Source organism: Rhipicephalus sanguineus, unplaced genomic scaffold, assembly GCF_013339695.2.
Source record: "Rhipicephalus sanguineus isolate Rsan-2018 unplaced genomic scaffold, BIME_Rsan_1.4 Seq773, whole genome shotgun sequence".
In the NCBI taxonomy this organism is placed as follows: domain Eukaryota; kingdom Metazoa; phylum Arthropoda; class Arachnida; order Ixodida; family Ixodidae; genus Rhipicephalus; species Rhipicephalus sanguineus.
In genome coordinates this window covers 218,707-240,001 of record NW_023615957.1, presented here as the reverse complement: position 1 = coordinate 240,001, position 21,295 = coordinate 218,707, and the positions used below count along the sequence as shown (strand labels likewise).

Sequence of the window (21,295 nt, the reverse complement as noted above, 5' to 3'; positions counted from 1 at the left end):
TATTCTCTATGTTCATGACTTGAGCATATGACAAAAAAAAAAGTAAATATGTCTTCACATTTCATTCTCCCAGTGATATTGCTGGTTTCTTCCAATCACTGCACGCCTCTCTTATAGATACCGGAAGTCTCGCTTTGTGGTGGCCTTTAAACAATATCTTGCCACCACTCTTTGTGACAGTGTTGCTGTCATGTCACAGCTATGCATGTTTATTGGAAATAGATGTAGAGCACTCTGGGACTCGAGGTGCAAGAGCCACGAGAAAAAAATAGAGCGCTCTGGCACTTGGCCTGGCTGGGCGCCGCAGCTGCTGACACTTCGATCTTGTCTTTATCTCATCCATCAAATAAACAGTGATGACACTACGACTGCGTCGGCCCCCCTCTACACTTTCTAGCTTTGCAGAGTGACCATGACTATTTCACAAAAAAAGTTGAGTGGTCATTTCTTACAACTAACACTTTAGGTGTAGCTGCAATGGTAATGATGATGGCAGTGGGAATCACAGAAATATGCATGTAACATTGCTATGTAGTAAAAAGTCTAATGTACTGGTCTCCAAGCACAAAATACTACTGTCTTGGTGGTGTACGATGACAAATTTTAAGATATTCATGAGGTTGGGAGTTGTTGAAATATTCGACAGCTTCTGTATTGCAAAACACACATATTTAAATAGGAGGCAGGCATCTAGTGCCTTCTGATAAGTATGAGTTCGCTTATCTACATTCCAAGAACTATGCCTTGCACCACGTGCTGATTTTGCCACTTTATTTGCTGTTTCATCTTGCACCCACCCTTCCCCCTTAGTTTGGTAGTCCTCGATGTTCCTCCCTTGTTTCATACGATTGCAGTGAACTTTCTATTTGAATAATTATTTAAGTGGTAGTTCTCGTGGTCAGTCTTTCCTATTTTTCTGTGTTCTTTGTGCCCTTTTTTTTCTGCTTTTATGAAATAGTCGAAACCTACAATAACGAAATTGTGCAACACTTAATTGTCGCAACGAAATATTTTCCTGTCCCGGAGAATGCCCATAAGATTCAGTGCACCTCACATTTCACGACAACGAAATGTTGCTAAACTGTGGTCCCACGACAGTGAAAATGACAGGAAGTTTCCCCACATAATACCTGCTTGCGCAAAGTCAGCACGCTCTGAAATGTGCTTAACGACTTTGCTTCATACTTAAACTGCATAAAGTATCACCATACTGCGCTTGCGTGGGTGCCACCATCTTTGTTAACATATTGGCATAGTGCTGGAAGCAGTCTCGCACATGCAGGACGTCATTGTCATCACGTTGATTGTTTAGACTTCGACATGATTCGGGCATACCGGTGGATACACAATGATGATGTCACAAACTACAACTTGCTGCACTGCAAAGGAAGATCCGGGTGTATGCAGCATGGTAGGTGTGACAAAGCAAGGTTACTAACTGAAGCTTGGCTTTAAGTTTCATTTTGCTGACCGTTTTTTTTATTTGTACTGCATTATTTCGTGATAATGAAATTCTCATGATGGCTAACTTTTTCTGGCTTACTCGATGATTTCGTTTATTTGGGGGTTTAACGTATCACTTTATATTTCTCTCTGCCACTGCCTTGCGGGTGGTGCCCTCCTGCTCTTGCATACAGCTAGCTAGCGAACCGCTATTGCTGTGGTTTATATGGGCTTGCCAGGAATGTTATGCAGACTCTTGTTGCCTACCCTTGAACTGGCGCGTGCAAACCGTCTCGTAGGGATGGGGTCGCGGGTGCAGCCGTCGCCACGGGGGTCAACGCTGTACCACATGCTCGAGGACAGCCAGGCGGCCATCTTCTGCTGTTGCTGTGATAGTGCCCTCGCCCGGCTGCGCTCGGCGCACTGCCTCTTCCCTCTCCTCCGCCGACACCCCCTGGTGGCCCCGACAGCCCTGCTTCACCGGCTTCACTGCCTTCATCCTCCTCTTCCTCGTCGCTGGACGGGGCATGCCCCACTGCCATCTGACACGTGCGTGCACATTGTGCTAACTCAGTGCTTGCTAGCTGAAGGACAAATGGCAGGACGGAACAACTTTGAGTAAGAGTTCAGAGTCTTACTTCACCTAGCAGGGGCGGCCAAATGTCCTTACGTTTGCAGCATTTTTCTTCCGATAATGATTGAGGAATACGGTGTTTTTTAGTTTGATGTCCGACAGCTTGGCTGGTGCATTCTTTAGTTTTATGTGCGTACAGTGTTATTTTCTACTGTATGTAATGGTTGGTACCACCATGTTACAATTTAGCGTCTTGACATTTTGGTCAGCGCTCCCAAGTCCTGCAATGTTAAAAAAGAAACCACAAACATTTAAGTTAATTATGTCAACTGAAATGTTGGCTAAGTAGCTGTTGGGTCTGGAGAGAAAGCGCGCTCATGGAACACACGGACACAGTCACACCGTTAAGCAAACGAACACGTGTGCATTTATTAAAAATCGCTTTCACAACGCTGAGCTCGCCAGCCGAATCTAATACATAACTAGCAACATGCTAAATAACCAGATACATAATGCCAGTACAACACACAGAACAACATAACACATACAATGAGCTGCGAATGCAGCGTCACCGATGTTCAATTCACTGCGAGGGCCCGTGAAAAGGAGCCACGGTATCGTCCCCACAGACCCACCACGAGAGACGTCCGTCCACGCACGCTGCCAAACCCCAAAAGAGCCTAAGTGCACTTTCACAGGCACCCGGATAACCTTGCTTCCCGCGAAGCGGTGCCACATGCACCCACAGCGCCATTTCTAGCTCGACGGCGAAAGTAACCACGCCAACGACGACTAATCCGCCAGACGCACATGCCATGTGGCGAAACCGACTTGACAGGGGGTGTAGCACCCCCACATAGCTTGCCTGGCTGTTGGCTGAATTAGTTTTGTGTTATCGCTGTCCGACTGTACTTAGTGCACGTGTTGTCACTCTCGCTAAGCTTCTCTGCCATGCCACAGATCACCCAAGAATCCGGAGGCGGGGGTGGTCACCAGTCACGATCAACCAAGAGGTCCCTGTCTGACATGGGTGAGTATGCGGTGCGGGCCTGCCAGTTTCCCGCGCTCATTAACCACGCCACTAATTACAAGGACTTAAGCTTGTTCTAATAGGGTTAATGAAGACGGAAAACTACTAGCTGTACAGACACTTGATGCAAGAGATGTTGGTCGTGTGCATTCATTGTTTGCTCAGCCAACCTTGTGTTGCAATTCACAGAAAGGTTTGAAGGCAGTCACTATAGTACTGTCAACGTCCGATTTTTCAGACTCTCTAGGGACCACGAAATCATCTGAAATTTCTGATGCTCTTGCATATTGACTCTATGGGGCTTGTGCCAGGACATATTCAAATTTTAAACCATGTCGTAAAAAGCAGGCATCGAAGAAATCAGCAGTTGACTGTGTTGTTAATGTTTCTTTCTTCTTCTGCCACTTTTCGGTCCGTTCATGCCTTTTTATTTCATTACCACAAAAGGTGTGACATAAATTTGTGATAGCAGTAGCTCACTGGTGCTCTGTTTGTTCCTTTTTTGTAAAATTTGTGCATCTTCATTCATAGGTGCAGTTCAGCAGCAGCAGCACAAAGATGGCGCAGGCGATGCGGAGCGCAACAGGCTGTACTCACCTTTCCGGCGCAGCCGTTTCCAGGTGTTCCTCCGACCCTCCAGTTCTACTCGGATGGACACCAAGGTGAGTGCTCTGCCTTTGCCCTCACCTGTGCTTCGCAGGTTCAGTGCAGGCACCCAACCATTCAGGCACTTGTTCCTCCTTAAAACTCATTTGCGTTGATTTATTTTTCATTGTACGGGTGTGACTTTTGTGTCCAAATCACGAATACTGTGTTTAATTGCATAATAATCATACTTTTTGGCTCCCAACAGCTGTAACACTTGAGTGATGGTTCGCAGTTATGTTTTGGACATCGTGCGTGTGCTCATGAACTTAGGGGAGAACGCGGGTCTTGGAACGTCAAAATGCCAAAAAATCGATTTTTCGCAAAGCTTATTTTCGAGCGTTTGTACTTCTGAGCACCTACTCTCAAATTGCTAACGCAGCTAAATTCGGTCGGGAAACGCGATCTAACATCGGCTTTCAAAGCACCCCGGCAGCACTAAATGTCCCAAAGGACAAATTTGTTCGAACTTCCCGCGCGCCCCATGAGCGTTGCAGCGGGCCGAGCGCCGCCATCTTGGGCTAGATTGTGAAGCTGTTTTCTTTGTGCACATTTTGCGCCATCTCAAAATGGCGTCGCTCAAGCAGAACGGCCGCCGTCGCGGGTTTTCTGAAGGTCGTTTCCAGCCACTGATTGGCTCCACGCGGCGCGCTTTTCAAGCGCGCCTTTCCGAGTCTCCCATTGGCTGGCGCGACCGACACGTCATTTTTTTTTTCTTTGGTTTGGTTCCCGCCGTGGCTGTCCGTTTGTGTGCGCCTGCTTTTGCGTATCGTTGCGTGTTTCTCGACGGACCGTTTCTACTTTGTGCCGGTAGTTTTTTCCACGCGATCGAGATGCCTGGAGACTCTCGTCTGAAACCATCGACGCAACGAGCTTTTGGAAGCCGTAAAAAACGGGCTTGGAACAAGAAGGCGCCGGCTACAGTGCACCGTCGGCAGCGGAGTTGGAGTCGCGGCCGACCCTTTGGACCTGCCGGGAACTTCAACTGCGACACCGTGGGACCAAGTTCGACTAGCGAAACACTTCGGGTTGATGCCGCGTACTACTCAACGGCGGAGCAGGGCGCAGCGAGTTGAGAGATCGGCGCAAACGAAACCGTTCTGTCTGGAAAGTCGGCTACCCAGCGCAAGTTCGACCTTCTTGGAGTAAGCGCGGAGTGCCAGACCGGTGACGCCGGGACCGATTTGTTTGCTCGTCGATATGAAAGTTTTGAATAACTTTTTTTGCACAAGCGAAGTGCGACAATGCGACGCAAAAAGTCTCAGCGTGAGGAAGGCAACGGACAAGGAGTACGGCCTTGCGGTAAGCTATTTTTTTCTGCAGCAGTTGTGATTTCGAGAAGAAGCAATTTTCTTCTCCGAGAGTGAGCGGAACTGCCACCATCACTCCCTTCGAAGTCAACATGAGGGCCATGAAGGGGATACAGATGATAGGCAAAGGTGTTACTGCCCTTTCGGACTTTTGTGCGTGTATGAACCTTTCGCACCGAGGCTTGCACCACAAGACGTTTCAGGACACCTAAAAAGTTTAGTGAAAGCCTGCGAAACACAGCGACTGAAAGTGAAGCTGCTAGTGTGGCAGTAATAAAAGCTGTATACAGAACTTCCTGAACCCCATAGGAACATCGATTTGTGTTCGACGGCTCATGGTGACGCAGGTCGGAGCTCACACATAGGTGTGGGCTGCATCATTGAGCTCTACACTGGCCTTGTAATTGACCATTTGTTTACTCAACTTTTGTCTCGGCTGTGCCCTGGGACCCACAGCCTAGAAAAAGACTCTCTGCGTTACGCAAGCAAATGCAACTCATCTGAAGAGCAACCAACACAAAAAAGACTCTTGCAAGGAGACCACAAAACGGGTGCAACTGAAGATTACAGTCCTGGACTACTTTGAAGGTATTCTCTCAAGCATAGCAACCTATTACCCAGGTAACATGCTGCCTAACATCTAGAAGGTTCTTCCTAAAGACTGAAAAGACATGAGCAGCCAGTCGCTTGAAGCCTCATACCCCATGGCTTTTCCAGAACCCCCCAGCCGCTTGTCATGGTGGGGTTTGATCATGCTTTGCACATTGGAAAAATTTTTTAGATATGATTCCTTGGGTGGAACAAGACACTTTCTGTTTTGTTTTGAAGGGAAACAGATGGGGAACATGTGAATAAATTTATGGGTTAAAGGTTCCTTTAGAAATTTATACAGTGCGTGTCAATCTTCAAACGCGATTTTCTCAGCTTCACATTTTTGCCAACTTGACCAGCCTTAACGGATCTTTTCATTATGTTTTTGTAAGGTAATTTTGATAAATTTTATACCGTTGAATTCGTAAGAAATAGGACTGTGGAGCTATGCTATTTTTTTGTGGCTAAGATGAACATATGAAATTTTGTGAACAATAATGTGAGCTAATTGCATTTCAAGATTACACAATGTCAATACAATTGAAAGTTCTTATATGATGATATATCTCAGTGACAATATAAATAGCATAGCTCCACATGGCAGGTCCTTTGGCTACAGCTGCATCTTAAACAGAACCTAAAAATACTGAGGGAAGTATCTTAATGACCCGTAAGAAATTACCTAATTAGATTTCACTTATGCTCTCACAATTTGATAACTAATTGAGTACATGAAAACTAATTATATTTTTGAAAACAGGAGGAAGAAATACATATACACACCCCAATTTCATTTACATATCTCCAATATAAAAACTTTTCGTTTCGAGACCAGTGTCTCCCTTAATTGATTGTAATTTTGGTCGCCAGTCAACACTGCTTTTTGTGTACAATCAAACCTCGTTAATACGTACTCGCTTTAAAACTTACTAATGGTTAAGGGGGCGCGGCTTTCGTATTGCGAAAAATGGCAAAAAATCGATTTTCTGAAAATCAAATTTTCAGTTTCTGGAACCCTTTTTCTGTCTGATTCCAAATACAGTCGCCGACCGTTTATTCGGACTCGCGGAACCGCTGAAAAGTCCGAATAATCGAGAGTCCGAAAAAAAGGATTCACCAGAAAAAAGCACTTTCATTGGCCCAGCGGCCGAAAAAACTTGATAGTGCGCGTCTGTACACATGTACGCTTACGCGCTACCAATCGGCCTGTATTTCAGCCAATGTTGGCCACCCCTGCGGGTCGGCAATAGCACTGCAACAGCCTACGCTAAATCCGCATTTGATGGTTGTGGTGTGGGAGGTGCGTCACCACGGCAGTTACTGTCTACATGCGCTGGTTCATTGCTGACGAGATCTCATCGCCCAACTCGGCGAAAACTCCCAAGCAACTTCCACCTGGTGATATCGCCGCTTTTTTTTCGCCATCGTCAGGGCCTTGTAGTTGCCCGTTTCTTTAGTTCCGACGGCGCACACGAACGGGCAGCGTCGGAGCAATTTCAGCAGATCAGGCCTCGCACGAGCAGTCATTCGCCTCAAACGCCGCACAGAGCCGATTCCAAGCTTGGCTTGGCTGGCCTGCTGTTTGGCCGTGGTAGCCGTTCAATGGATACGTGACTGGCTAAGCCAAAAGGCAACCGTTACGTGTAGCCAACAAGCATAGCTTTCGAGATCGGTAACTTCTGCGTGGATTTTTGACACTGCACGATCTCCAGTTATAGCCAGTGCAACATTTCAGTGCTGGCGACCTTGTAAAAATATTGTAAACATTGCTGACAGCTTGTTATGGCGTTCAACGTCGCACTCTATCAGCCAGCCGGAGTCCGAAAAATCGAACGGCGGGCTGTGGGGCGTCCGAATTTTTCGGTCGTGAGTTTGCATTACTTCAATGGGACGAGTGGCGTGCCGCGAAGGTGTCCGAATAAACGAGCATGTCCGAATTTTCGGCGTCCGAATAAACGGTCGGCGACTGTATCTAAACTGAAAACCACCCAGAAGTGCTTCCAAAACTTTGTTTTGCCCTCCGAGGTGGCGCAAATTATTGTGGAAATTGCAAAAAAACAGCGATTTTCAAAAATTGTAGCTCCGCGATGACGTGACTGCGAACCAACTTTTTGGGCTTGTCGGAAAGGGCATTTCTCCGTGTTCAATTCCCCGCTTCAGCGGGCTCCTCCATTCAGAAAGAAGCACACAAAAAGCAAACACTTGAGAGTCGTTCCGAGGCCTCCGATTGGCCGCGTCCGCCATGTTGCCCCAGCTCGCCTCGCCATTGGTCCGATGCTCGCTCCGGGAGATCGTCGTCTGCGCGTCGCGAGTTCACTGCTGTCGAGAATCGCGCTACTTCGTGACACGTTCACAATAGTTCTGTGTTCACGGGTCGACGATCACTTAAAATATAATTACGCTTTAGTTTGGAGCTGCAAGAGGAAGTTTCGATCTGATTACGATGGTGCGCCGCGCTCCTAGCGAACATCGCAAACGTGCGTCTCGGACCGACTCTAGCGTTGACTTCAGCGTCGGATTCGCGGTTAGATGTTCTGTTTATCAGCACTTCTGACATCGTGACGAAGGCGATCGCGGGACGACTCTTTGTACTCACGACCACGCATTACGCACTTTGAAGCAACGGGCACCACGGCATGCGCACCTACTGCTCGGAGTCGTCACTAGGCCTAACTCCGCTCATGGCGCCGTTTGGCGAGACGAACCTCGAACTTTGCGGGCAACTACAATGCGCTAGCGTGCTTGCGGCTACGTGCTTCTTCGCAAGCGAAGAAGCACATCGCTCGCCGGCACTTCGGAACCGCGGATGGGCATTTTACGCATCGGCAGTGAACTCGACAGCCAAGCTCGATCGTCAGACCCCACGGCCACGGACTGCTCGGAGCAGCGGTAGCAATTCGCGCGTCGGCACCCGAAAATGCGATACAAATATACTGCGCGCAGATTTTTTCGTCATCGTAGCTTTGCATTTGCGCATCGTCACCGAACGCCGTCACCAAGCGCATCACGCGCCGGCTCCACGGACCCCGCGGCCGAGCGCTTCGCGGTCAGAGTGCTATCAATAAGCACTAGTGATGTAATTTAGACGTGCTTGGAGCCGTGCTTGGTATCGCCGCAGGCGTTTATGGATGTTCTGAAACAATGAAAGCCTCGTAGACTAGCGTTGCCGCGGTCGGCCGAATGATAATACGTTTCATACGCGAGAGTGGCAAAAGACCGTGTAGGAAGCAGGGGGACGAATTTTTATCTGCCCGACTCGAGTCATTAGATAAACTGCTCAAAAATCCCTGTGCCACTAATGTCTTGGCCATAACTGTTTGCTATTTGCAACGAAGGCATCGGCTATCATGGTGTGAGCCATTTTCTGTCACAACAAACCTTTCTCTTTATAAAAATATTTCTATGATTAATTGTAATCAATAAGCAAGACTTAATTATGCTAATGACAGCATAAATACAAAAAATATGTGTAATTATTTCAGTATATGGCCGTATTAGATTGCAATATTATCTTTTCTGTCATGTCTGTCACACCACTCCTTCATACAGAGAACTTGGTTTGAAATCCATACTGGTTTTTTTAGATAAAAAAAAGAAGGTTATGAAAAAAGAACAAAGGCACACTGCAGAAAGGCCACATGTCCAAGAAGTGAAACATCATAAAAAAAACCAAAGATCACAATCTTTAGGTGTTTTAGAGAAGGCCAAACTTTAAACGCCGTTTTCTCAATACTGTTTTTTTGGCATCTTGCTCAGCTTGTGGAGCAGATATCTTGGCAACTCTACTACACCGATTTTGATTCCGTTTTTTCTTTTTCAATCCTTGAAGTCTTGTTGACAGGATGACATTATTCTTTACCTTGCTTAGGGCCTAGTTTTTTTTGTAAGTGATAATTAGTGCATGAGAAGTTCTGATGCAATACATGAAGCTGATGGGGATGTTATTTGTAAAAAAACTAAAAGCAATAGACAATTTTAATAATGTCATCCTGTGTAGAGCTATTTGAGTAAAGATCAAAACCACTTGGACCTTCCTGGCATGTTTTGTTACAATGCTAGGCTTTTCACCAGCAGACTATGTCATCAGATCATGTAACATAGTGTAATTTGAAAACTACTCGAGATATCACAATGAAACTTTATATATAGCTATTCGAGGCACTCTTCAGTAGGCCTGCCAAATTTCATTACTCTAGGTCAACAAACAAAAAAGTTTTTTTCGATCGCCACCTCCCCCCTTAAAACATAGTTGTGATGAATCCCTGACCGAGTCACATTGAGCCTAATGCATTCGCTGACCACATAATTAAGCTGTACTGGTTTGTCCTATATTTACCGGATAGTGTGTATCCTGCGTACCGCGATAACCTTTTGTGCCATAAAACTTACCTGTGCCACTGAACTTGCTGGCCCAAAATGGGGCGCAAAAGGTCTTCCATCATCTTTAGAATTGCAGAGATTGCTTGATCAATGATTCGACTTCCATGCGATTGTGTCGACATCTTTGCGGATCAGCATTGGAAAGAATGAAGTGAAATGGTGGCCACCCCCAACGTCAGTATGACTTATCGCCGACAACCTATCACCTTCAGCAATCTGCATGCTTTTGATAGGCGACAGCACTTTCAAGCAGCAGCGCACTTGAACGGGACCGCGTTCAAGTGTGTGCCGCTTTGCAGAAATGAAATCAGCTTGCTGTTGCTGAGTTAGTGTTGCAGGTGCCGAGAAACCTCGCTGCATTGACACTGTCACACCAAGCGCGTGCTAGATACAGCAAGCGTAGCGCTGTTGTAACCATGCTGCACGCTTTTATTAGGTGGCCACGTGCCGTCGTCCGCTGCCAGGACCACTAGAGAATCCCGCAGGTGCGGAATGCACACATTTGCAGGAAGCTCATTGTTGCTGCGATAACCCAAACTAGCTAATCGCCACATCTCTGCAGGGTCTCGATGGAGTGGGTGTGAAGAACACTCTCACGGGCAAATGCGTGCATACGGTGCAGCAAGCAGCCCGGCACTGATGGCGTGAGCCGAGTAGGCGACGCGCGCCGCGCAACTAGCCAGGGACGATCGGCTCCACGTGCCGTACCTTGTTTCAGTGAAACTGTGTCAGTTTTGCTTAGTGCAGGTTGCGGTACATGCGCGTACACATGTAACGCAGAAAGCCGATACTGTTCGTTCTTCGCTATGTCAGTCGCTGTATATCCCGGACCCTGCAATAAGTTTCGAAAATCCTTGGCACTGCCACCGCACACTATCGGATGGCCGTGCGAAAGAGCGAGAATTTTTTGCACTTTGAAAAAAGAAAGAAAGGTGTTGTGTGGGTACTTGTGGCAATATTTTCTGTGGCACTATATTATTTCTTTGTTGGTGGCGACGGCGCATGTCAGAAGATTGCAAATTTGTACTTGCTGGTTAATGCATACTACTGTTCCGTGTTCCCCGCGAGTACGTATTAATGAGATTTCACTTTAGTTGGATGCCATGCGGTTCCACATCTGTATAATGCAGGAGGTCTGAAAAGTTAGTCTTAGTCGGGGTACAGAATACCTCGTTAACTCGAACTCGCATATCTCGAAAAATCGGCTAAGTCGAAGTTTTCCGCGGTACCGAACAATTTCCCATAGGTGCAATGTATTTATTGCCCTTTATCTCGAAGTATTTCCGTGCCCACTTTCGTTATCTCGAAATCTCGACTGAGAATGGAACCAAAACTTCGCCGCCGAACCGTTTCACAAAATACAGTAAAAGCTCGTTAATTCGGATTTCACGGACCGGAAAAAATGTCCGAATTAACCGAATGCCGAATTAACGAAATAAACAGGAAAAACAACATTAAAATCAAGTTGCAGAGGCATACCTTTATTTGCTGAAGTATTTTGTAATGGTCGTCTGCGTTTTCGCGCAGATTCCGGCTGACATTACAATTTTTCTTAACGCTTCCAAACGGCCAACGCACGCAAACTGTTGCAAGTGCTCAGGCAAACGTCCTCTAATATCAAAAGCGCCTCCGAGACTTCCTGTGAGGTGCGACGATGAGGTCACAACATCATTAATAATTTCTTGATCGGGCAGGAGACAGTCGTGGCGACAAAATCATCAATTGCGATGTAGTCCTGAAGGGTCATATTGTGGGAAGGACAGCATCGAAGGTCGGACAGTCAGTCGGTGGACTCGGCTGATAACTCGTCGATGCCATCGTCAGCTACTGCCGCATGCTCGGGCCTCACATGTAAACAGGTCACAACGGGGAAAAATAAGAGAACTCCGCAAGAAGAGACGGTGCCGACACAACACAAGGGAAAATGGCGTCGGAGGCGCATTGGAGCGAAGAAAGAAGACGCCGACGTTCGGTGACGCTGCGATCGCCCCCACTAGTTGATGACGATGGCGATGTCACTCGGGTTTCGGTTTCGCTCCTGTGGTGCCAGCGATGCTTTACCACAATTTTGTGTAGCGGCAGCCGTCAGCATTTGTCCGAATTAAGGGGGGACGCGGCTTTCGTATCGCGAAAAATGGCAAAAAAATCGATTTTTTGAAAATCACATTTTCAGTTTCTGTAGCCCTTTTTATATCCGATTCCAAAATATCTTCACCGAAAACCGCGTAGAAGTGCTATAAAAAAATTGTTGCGCCTGCCGAGGTGGCGAAAATTATTGGGGAAATCGCAAAAAAACACTGATTTTCAAAAAATCATAGCTCCGCAACGACGCCACCGGGCGCCGATATCTTGGGCTCATCGGAAAGCGCATTTCTCCGTCTTCAAATTCCCCGCCGCAGCTGGCTCCTCCCGTCGAAAACAAGCGCACAAAAGCAAATGTTCGAAGGTCGTTTCGAGCCCTCCGATTGGCCGCGTCCGCCATGTTGTCCCAGCGCGGCTCGCCATTGGTCCGATGCTCGCTCCGGGAGATCGTCGTCTGCAGCTCGTGCGTCTCGAGCTCACGGCGCTCACGGCTGTCGAAAGTCGCGTTACTTCGTTGCGTGTTCGCAATCGCTCTGTGTTCACGGCTCGACGATAACTTTGAACAAGAACTACGTTTTAGTTTGGAGCTACTAGCGGAAGCTCGGTGGGATTACGATGGCGCGCCGCACTCGTAGCGACATCGCAAACGCGCGTCTCGGACCGACTTTCTAGCGTTGACTCGTCGGATCCGTGGTTGGAGGTTCTGCTTATGCGCACTTCGGATGTCGTGACGAAGATGATCGCAGGACGACTCTTTGTACTCGCGACCACGCATTACGTACTTTGAAACATCGGGCACCGCGGCCGGCGCGTCTACTGCTCGGAGTCGTCACTAGGCCTAACTCCGCTCACGGCGTCGGCACGCGAGACGAACCTCGAACTTTGCGGGCAAGAGCAACGCGTTAGCGGATTCGTGGCAGTGTGCTTCTTCGCAAGGAACGAAGCGCTTCCCCCGCCGGCTTCTCGGTACAGCGGATGGTCATTTTACGCATCGGCAGCGGACCCCACGGCCAAGCTCGTCGCGCAGCTGGCGCGCGTCGGCGTCCCGCAATGCGAGGCCAAACACGTTGCGCGCCTATTTTTCGTCGCCGCACCTAGGCATATTGCGCATCGTCACCGAATGCCGCCACCTAGCACATCGCGTGCCGACTTCCTGGACTATGCGCCGAGCACTTAGAGGTGAAATAAAGCACTGTTGATGCAATTTAGGCGCGCTTGGAGCCGTGCGCGGTATCGCCGTAAGCGCTCATGAATCATCTGAAAAAATAAAAGCCTCGCAGAAAACCGTGTCCGCGACCGGGTGAATGATAAAGCGCATCGCAGGCGAGGTTTACAAATTAGCTTGACGAGTGAAACAGGGAGATGAATTCATATATGCCCAGTTCGCGTCTTGAATAAACTGCTAAGGAATTCCTATTCCACCAATGTCTTGGCCATAACTGCCTGTTATTTAGGAGGAAGTGATAGGTTGCCATGATGAGAGCCGCTTTTAGTATCCTATAAAAATGATTCAATGATCAATTGCAATCAAGACTGTTAATTATGTTAATGAGAGCATGAATACAAGAAAGCTGGCAAATCATCATAGTACAAGACCTACTTGAATTACAATATCTTGTTTTTTGTCATGTCTATTACACCACTTCATACTTCGTTTAAAATTCATGCTACATGTTCTTTGTATATCAGAAAAGGATTTTAAGAAAAAAGGAAGAAAACAAAGGCACAACCGATAAAAGGCCACATGTGCAAGAGGTCCAACCTTATAAAACACCTTAAAGATCACAATCTTCTTGTGTTTTAGAGAAGCAAGGCACCTCAAACTAAAGACAGGGCACTCAAGAAAGTGCACATTACGAAGGACTCAAAAGTTTACAACCCCAGTGCCTTTTGATGAAGTAATATCGTTGGTACAACTTTAAAAGCCGTTTTCTCAAAACGACTTTTCTTGCTTCCTGCTTCGCTTGTTCCGCTGATTTCTCACTGACCGCTGGGTCTATTTCAGTTCCGTTTTTGTTCTATATTCCTTGATGCACAGTTCAGGGCGTGACATTCTTGCTTTTCAGTATGGCGTTTTGATAATTAGCTATTTGACGAGTTGCACAAAGCCTCGATGCCTGTTGCGCAGTCACCTCATGAAAAATGAAAACTAAAAAAAATTTTGTTGCAAATAAAAAAATCTAAGAATGTGACGCCCGCAATCAGACATCTTAGAATGCATAGCACTTTGAACGAGTTTCCTATCGCATTTTTTAAGCGAGTCAGACGGAACAAGAGCAGAAGGTGAAATATATTGTAAATCAAAAAGTTGTAAAGATATTCATGAAATTTCTACAGTAGCATTAAAACAACATTTCAAATAAGTGTGCCAATTTTCATCAAAATCCATGAAGAAATAAGAAAGTTGGTACCGAAAGCCACGTCCCCCCTTAAAGGAGCACTGACATCAAATTTCAAGATCGAGATGTGCCCATCATTCGATCGCTTGGTATGCATAGGTCTTCTTGGCCAAATTTGAACGGCATCCGTCGCGTGGAAGTTATTTAATTCGATGTCAAACAGCGTAGGAGAAAAAACAAAAAATCGGCTGCCCTGCAACATCGACACTAGTGCTACGTGTTCGGTGTGATACATTGCACAAAAATCACCCTGAGTGACGATACGCTAGTAACAATGACGTCGGCGATATCTGAGTGTTTGGAGCCGACTGCCAGCCATGCTTTCACTCTCTTTGCTGTGTCGAAGCGTGCGGCGTGCGTTTGCGGGGCGCACATGCACAATACGACGACTGGCACCCGGCGAGGCCTATTGTTCCGCACCCTCTCGCTTTGTTGTCGGGCTGCTCTCGAGGTAGTTTCGTGAGGGGTCACGCGCTTAAGGGGAGACGCGGGTCTTGGAACGGTCAAAAATGGTCAAAAAATCGATTTTTCGCAAAGCTTATTTTCGAGGCGTTTGTACTTCTGAGCACCTACTCTCAAATTGCTAACGCTAAATTCGGTCGGGAAACGCGATAAAATCGGCTTTCAAAGCACCCCGGCAGCACTAAAATGTCCCCAAAAGGACGAAATTTGTTCGAACTTCCCGCGCGCGCCATGAGCGTTGCAGCGGGCCGAGCGCCGCCATCTTGGGCTAGATTTGAAGCTGTTTTCTTTGTGCACATTTTGCGCCATCTCAAAATGGCGTCGCTCAAGCAGAACGGCCGCCGTCGCGGGTTTTCTGAAGGTCGTTTCCAGGCCACTGATTGGCTCTCACGCGGCGCGCTTTTCAAGCGCGCCTTTCCGAGTCTCCCATTGGCTGGCGCGACCGACACGTCATTTTTTTTTTCTTTGTGTTTGGTTCTCCGCCGTGGCTGTCCGTTTGTGTGCGCCTGCTTTTGCGATCGTGCGTGTTTCTCGACGGACCGTGTCTCTACTTTGTGCCGGTAGTTTTTCCACGCGATCGAGATGCCTGGAGACTCTCGTCTGAAACCATCGACGCAACGAGCTTTGGAAGCCGTAAAAAACGGGCTTGGAACAAGAAGGCGCCGGCTACAAGTGCACCGTCGGCAGCGGAGTTGGAGTCGCGGCCGGACCCTTTGGACCTGCCGGGAACTTCAACTGACGACACCGTGGGACCAAGTTCGACTAGCGAAACACTTCGGGTTGATGCCGCGTACTACTCAACGGCGGAGCAGGCGCAGCGAGTTGAGAGATCGGCGCAAACGAAGACCGTTCTGTCTGGAAAGTCGGCTACCCAGCGCAAGTTCGACCTTCTTGGAGTAAGCGCGGAGTGCCAGACCGGTGACGCCGGGACCGATTTTTTGCTCGTCGATATGAAAGTTTTGAATAACTTTTTTGCACAAGCGAAGTGCGACAAATGCGACGCAAAAAGTCTCAGCGTGAGGAAGGCAACGGACAAGGAGTACGGCCTTGCGGTAAAGCTTATTTTTTCTTGCAGCAGTTGTGATTTCGAGAAGAAGCAATTTCTTCTCCGAGAGTGAGCGGAACTGCCACCATCACTCCCTTCGAAGTCAACATGAGGGCCATGAAGGGGATACAGATGATAGGCAAAGGTGTTACTGCCCTTTCGGACTTTTGTGCGTGTATGAACCTTTCGCACCGAGGCTTGCACCACAAGACGTTTCAGGGACACCTAAAAAGTTTAGTGAAAGCCTGCGAAAACACAGCGACTGAAAGTGAAGCTGCTAGTGTGGCAGTAATAAAAGAGCTGTATACAGACTTCCTGAACCCATAGGGAACATCGATGTTGTGTTCGACGGCTCATGGATGACGCGAGGTCGGAGCTCACACATAGGTGTGGGCTGCATCATTGAGCTCTACACTGGCCTTGTAATTGACCATGTTGTTTACTCAAACTTTTGTCTCGGCTGTGCCCTGGGACCACAGCCTAGAAAAAGACTCTCTGCGTTTACGCAAGGCAAATGCAACTCATCTGAAGAGCACCAACACAAAAAAGACTCTTGCAAGGAGACACAAAACGGGTGCAACTGAAGATTACAGTCCTGGACTACTTTGAAGGTATTCTCTCAAGCATAGCAACCTATTACCCAGGGTAACATGCTGCCTAACATCTAGAAGGTTCTTCCTAAAGACTGAAAAGACATGAACAGCCAGTCGCTTGAGCCTCATACCCCATGGCTTTTTTAGACCCCCCAGCCGCTTGTCATGGTGGGGTTTTGATCATGCTTTGCACATTGGAAAATTTTTTAGATATGATTCCTTGGGTGGAACAAGACACTTTCTGTTTTGTTTTGAAGGGAAACAGATGGGGAACATGTGAATAAAATTTATGGTTAAAGGTTCCTTTTAGAAATTTATACAGTGCGTGTCAATCTTCAAACGCGATTTTCTCAGCTTCACATTTTTTGCCAACTTGACCAGCCTTACGGATCTTTTCATTATGTTTTTGTAAGGTAATTTTGATAAATTTTATACCGTTGAATTCGTAAGAAATAGGACTGTGGAGCTATGCTATTTTTTTGTGGCTAAGATGAACATATGAAATTTTGTGAACATAATGTGAGCTAATTGCATTTCAAGATTACACAATGTCAATACAATTGAAAGTTCTTATATGATGATATATCTCAGTGACAATATAAATAGCATAGCTCCACATGGCAGGTCTTTGGCTACAGCTGCATCTTAAACAGAACCTAAAAATACTGAGGGAAAGTGTCTTAATGACCCGTAAGAAATTACCTAATTAGATTTCACTTATGCTCTCACAATTTGATAACTAATTGAAGTACATGAAAACTAATTATATTTTTGAAAACAGGAGGAAGAAATACATATACACACCCAATTTCATTACAATATCTCCAATAATAAAACTTTTCGTTTCGAGACCAGTGTCTCCCCTTAACAGGTTTAACCCATACCGAGGCACCCACATACTTTCAATCTCTACCGCGCGCGCGGGGCCCCGATTTGAAAACCGCGCTTTCTACGTCACCACAGCTTGAGTGCACGTGGTCTTTGACGCTCCCCGCATGGGTCGCTAGTTTCTTGTGGTTTTTAGGCGGGCGTTTTGAAGTGACGCTAAAATGGTCACAATTAACTACGCTAGAATTAGTTATACGATACGCTAGAGCATTTACGATTTAACTTGGGGATTACCAGACCCAAAGCTACAAATTACAGTAAAAAAGTCACCAAGAAAAATTTTGCTGTCAGGGGTCCTTTAAAGGAGCACTGACATCAAATTTCAAGATCGAGATGTGCCCATCATTCGATCGCTTGGTATGCATAGGTCTTCTTGGCCAAATTTGAACGGCATCCGTCGCGTGGAAGTTATTTTAATTCGATGACAAACAGCGTAGGAGAGAAAAAAAAAAATCGGCTGCCCTGCAACATCGACACTAGTGCTACGTGTTCGGTGTGATACATTGTACAAAATCACCCTGAGTGACGATACGCTAGTAACAATGACGTCGACGATCTCTGAGTGTGTTTGGAGCAGACTGCCAGCCATGCTTTCACTCTCTTTGCTGTGTCGAAGCGTGCGGCGTGCGTTTGCGGGGCGCACATGCACAATACGACGACTGGCACCCGGCGAGGCCTATTGTTCCGCACCCCTCTCGCTTTGTTGTCGGGCTGCTCTCGAGGTAGTTTTCGTGAGGGGTCACGCGCTTAACAGGTTTAACCCATACCGAGGCACCCACATACTTTCTATCTCTACCGCGCGCGGCCCCGATTTGAAAACCGCGCTTTCTACGTCACCACAGCTTGAGTGCACGTGGTCTTTGACGCTCCCCGCATGGGTCGCTAGTTTCTTGTGGTTTTTAGGCGGGCGTTTTGAAGTGACGCTAAAATGGTCACAATTAACTACGCTAGAATTAGTTATACGATACGCTAGAGCATTTACGACTTAACTTAGGGATTACCAGACCCAAAGCTACAAATTACAGTAAAAAAGTCACCAACAAAAATTTTGCTGTCAGGGTCCTTTAAGCGGTGCGGAGCCCAATTCTGACGAATTAACGAAGGTTTGGTCCCATAGATTAACATGCACTTTGGCCGGGACCAATAGAGCCGTCCGAATTATCCGAATTTCCGAATTAACGGGTGTCGAATTAACGAGCTTTTACTTTACTAGCGGCAAAATGTCATACGTTTCACAAGGTTCGCGCGAGGCTGCCGCGTTTAGACGAAGTGGACACTGTTCCCTAAAGTGTCGGAACCTAGCGGCATACCAACTTTGTCGGCAACCCTGTGTCACGTGATGTGACGCTATAGACGTGCGCATAAGGAGGCCCTGTAAAATAGCTCGGTCGTACACGTTTTGTTTACCGTCAGAGATGCGATTTCAGCATTTTATTTACGCAAGGCACGTCGCGCTGATTTTTTCGTTGGCCGTGCGATGTGGTGAGGATAACGCCACCAAAGCAAAGCAAGTCACTGATGCTGCAAAGAAAGGTAGCCCTAATCAAAGAAACGGATTCGAGGCTCGAAGTTTCTGGGCGTCAGGACGGCGCTGAATGTGGCATCGTGTGAGAGGAGCCCCTTCCAGTGACATGGACAGATAAGGCCGATTCTCTGGACTTAACAGTGGGCTAAACTGATCTAGCCTGCAACATCGGCTGGTTTGACCATTTTCTTAAGCCAAACAACGTGGCGTCACGCACAGTGATTGCGGCAGCGTGGACGCAGCTACTCGAGGGGTGACGACATCCGTCGAAACAAAAACGTGCTTTGCTTGATGTGAAATAAATTTGAGTGCAGCGGCGCGGATGATCGGCACATGCGATGTGAAGCAGGTCGAGAAAGCTTTGCTAGGTGCAAGTGTTACTGAGAGGCAGACCAGCCTTAGTCGGTCTCTGCACTAAATAAAAAAGCATTGCCGGAAAACACAGCTGGTTAATAGCGCTGGTATGTCATTATTTTTCTTCAAAACCTTTACAAAGAGCCAGTTAGGCGCTCCTGTTAAGAAACTGGTCAGTAGAAATAATGTTTCTAGATAGAACTGAACTTCTCAATGGAAATTGCCCAACTTTGCTTATCTCAAAAATCCGCTTATCTCGAAATTTTTTCTGGTTTTTACTACTTCGAGTTAACGAGGTATTACTGTATTTCCATGATTTTGTTTGCTTTTTGTGAGCTTTTTTTTTCCAGCATTCATTTTGTTCGCAATGCAGGTTCTCGGATTTAATCTTTCAACATTTATTCCCCAGTATTGTGTATCAATTCTCGGACGTGCACTGCTGCTCGCTTACCATGTTTTGCATTTGTGCAACCTTTGAAAAAGGTTGTTTTGGTTATACTGTGGTACCGCTTATAGCGTGGATATTCGAGACTCTGGCGACTTATGTTACAAGTGGACTACACTGTACATTTATGTAGTTTTTATTTTGTTTCTTTGAGAGCATGTTCGATCACTGTCTCTAATATTACACATTGCAACTCTACATTGCTTTCCACTACCCAATATGTGCAGTGCTTCCCCTGCCGGCGTGCATCCGCAAGCAGCTACGGTGGAAAGTGACTAGCATCACGCCTCTACTCATTCGTCAGACAGTTGTCCGGTCAGGTTTCCGGCTAACCCGAGGTTAGTACCTCTCCTGTGTGTCCATTCCATGTGTCCTTGTCATTTGCTGTGCTGCTACGAAGCTTAAAATGGCCATTGCCCTGACTGGATAGGTGTGCGGGCATTCCTTCCTACGGCTTTCGCATTGCAGCTGTTTCCACCTCCCGCCACACCTTTGTGGTGTTGCTGTGGCCCTGCTGCTGCGTTCGCTACTGCCGTCCACACAAGTAAAGGCAACAGTGAGCTCGCACCCCTTTCGTCTTTATTTGTGCACCCCTTTTGGCTTTATTTCGAACTGCCATGCAATGATGCTGCATGGCAGTTGCTCCCAGTAGTCATTGTCTTGCCTTGCAAGGTGTCCAAGTTGGGAAATAAATTTCAGCATAACATGCAGCATTTGCACAGTAATGAACGAACCGCTGGGTTTAATTCGTGCAGTAGCCCTGAAACAGAAGTGTTCGAATTTTTGTGGCGCTAGCTTTCAGCATCGTTGTACAGTTGCCGACCGTTTATTCGGACGCTGAAATTCGGACATGCTCATTTGCGGCACAGCCACTCATCCCGTAGAAGTATAATGTAATCTCGCGACCGAAAATTGAGACGCCCCACAGCATGCCGTTAGTTTTTTCGGACTCTGGCTGGCTGATCGAGTACGACGTAGACCACCAGGACAGCGATGTTTACAATATTTTTGCTATGTTGCCAGCACTGAAAGGTTGCACTAGCTAAATCCACGCAGAAATTACAATTGTCGATCTCGAAGGCTATCTTGGTTGTCTACCGTAATGGTTGCATTTGTAGCGTTAGCTACACTGCCCTAGCCGAGCCAGTTTCACGTGGCTCCTCAAGAGCCGTGCTGCGCGTGCGCGAGGATCAGTGATGTCACACAGCTGGCGCATCGAAGCCGGCATCTCCTGCGCACTCCGCCGCTGCCGCGCGCAACTCAGTGTGCCACCGGTCTGCGCTTTTCAGAGGAGCGACGCTGTAGCCGAGGTAGACGTACTGGCGCTGCCCGCGCGCAGCTATTCGCCTTCGCTGTGCAGTCACCATCTAACACTGCACTGGAGCCACTTGATACCTCTGGCTGGTGTTTGCCAGTGTGGTTTAGCCATGGTAAAGGAGAGTGCAAATGCTGCTCAACGGCGCAGAAGAGCGGAGAAGCTTAAGGGGGACGCGGCTTTCGTATCGCGAAAAATGGCAAAAAATCGATTT

At 47.2% G+C, this 21,295-nt stretch overlaps 1 pseudogene; it reads left to right on the top strand.

Moving 5' to 3' along the window:
- The first annotated feature begins 3,028 nt into the window (after nt 1–3,028).
- The window catches only part of LOC119378305 (tubulin monoglutamylase TTLL4-like), a 123,464-nt pseudogene continuing 105,197 nt past the window's right edge, over nt 3,029–21,295 (top strand).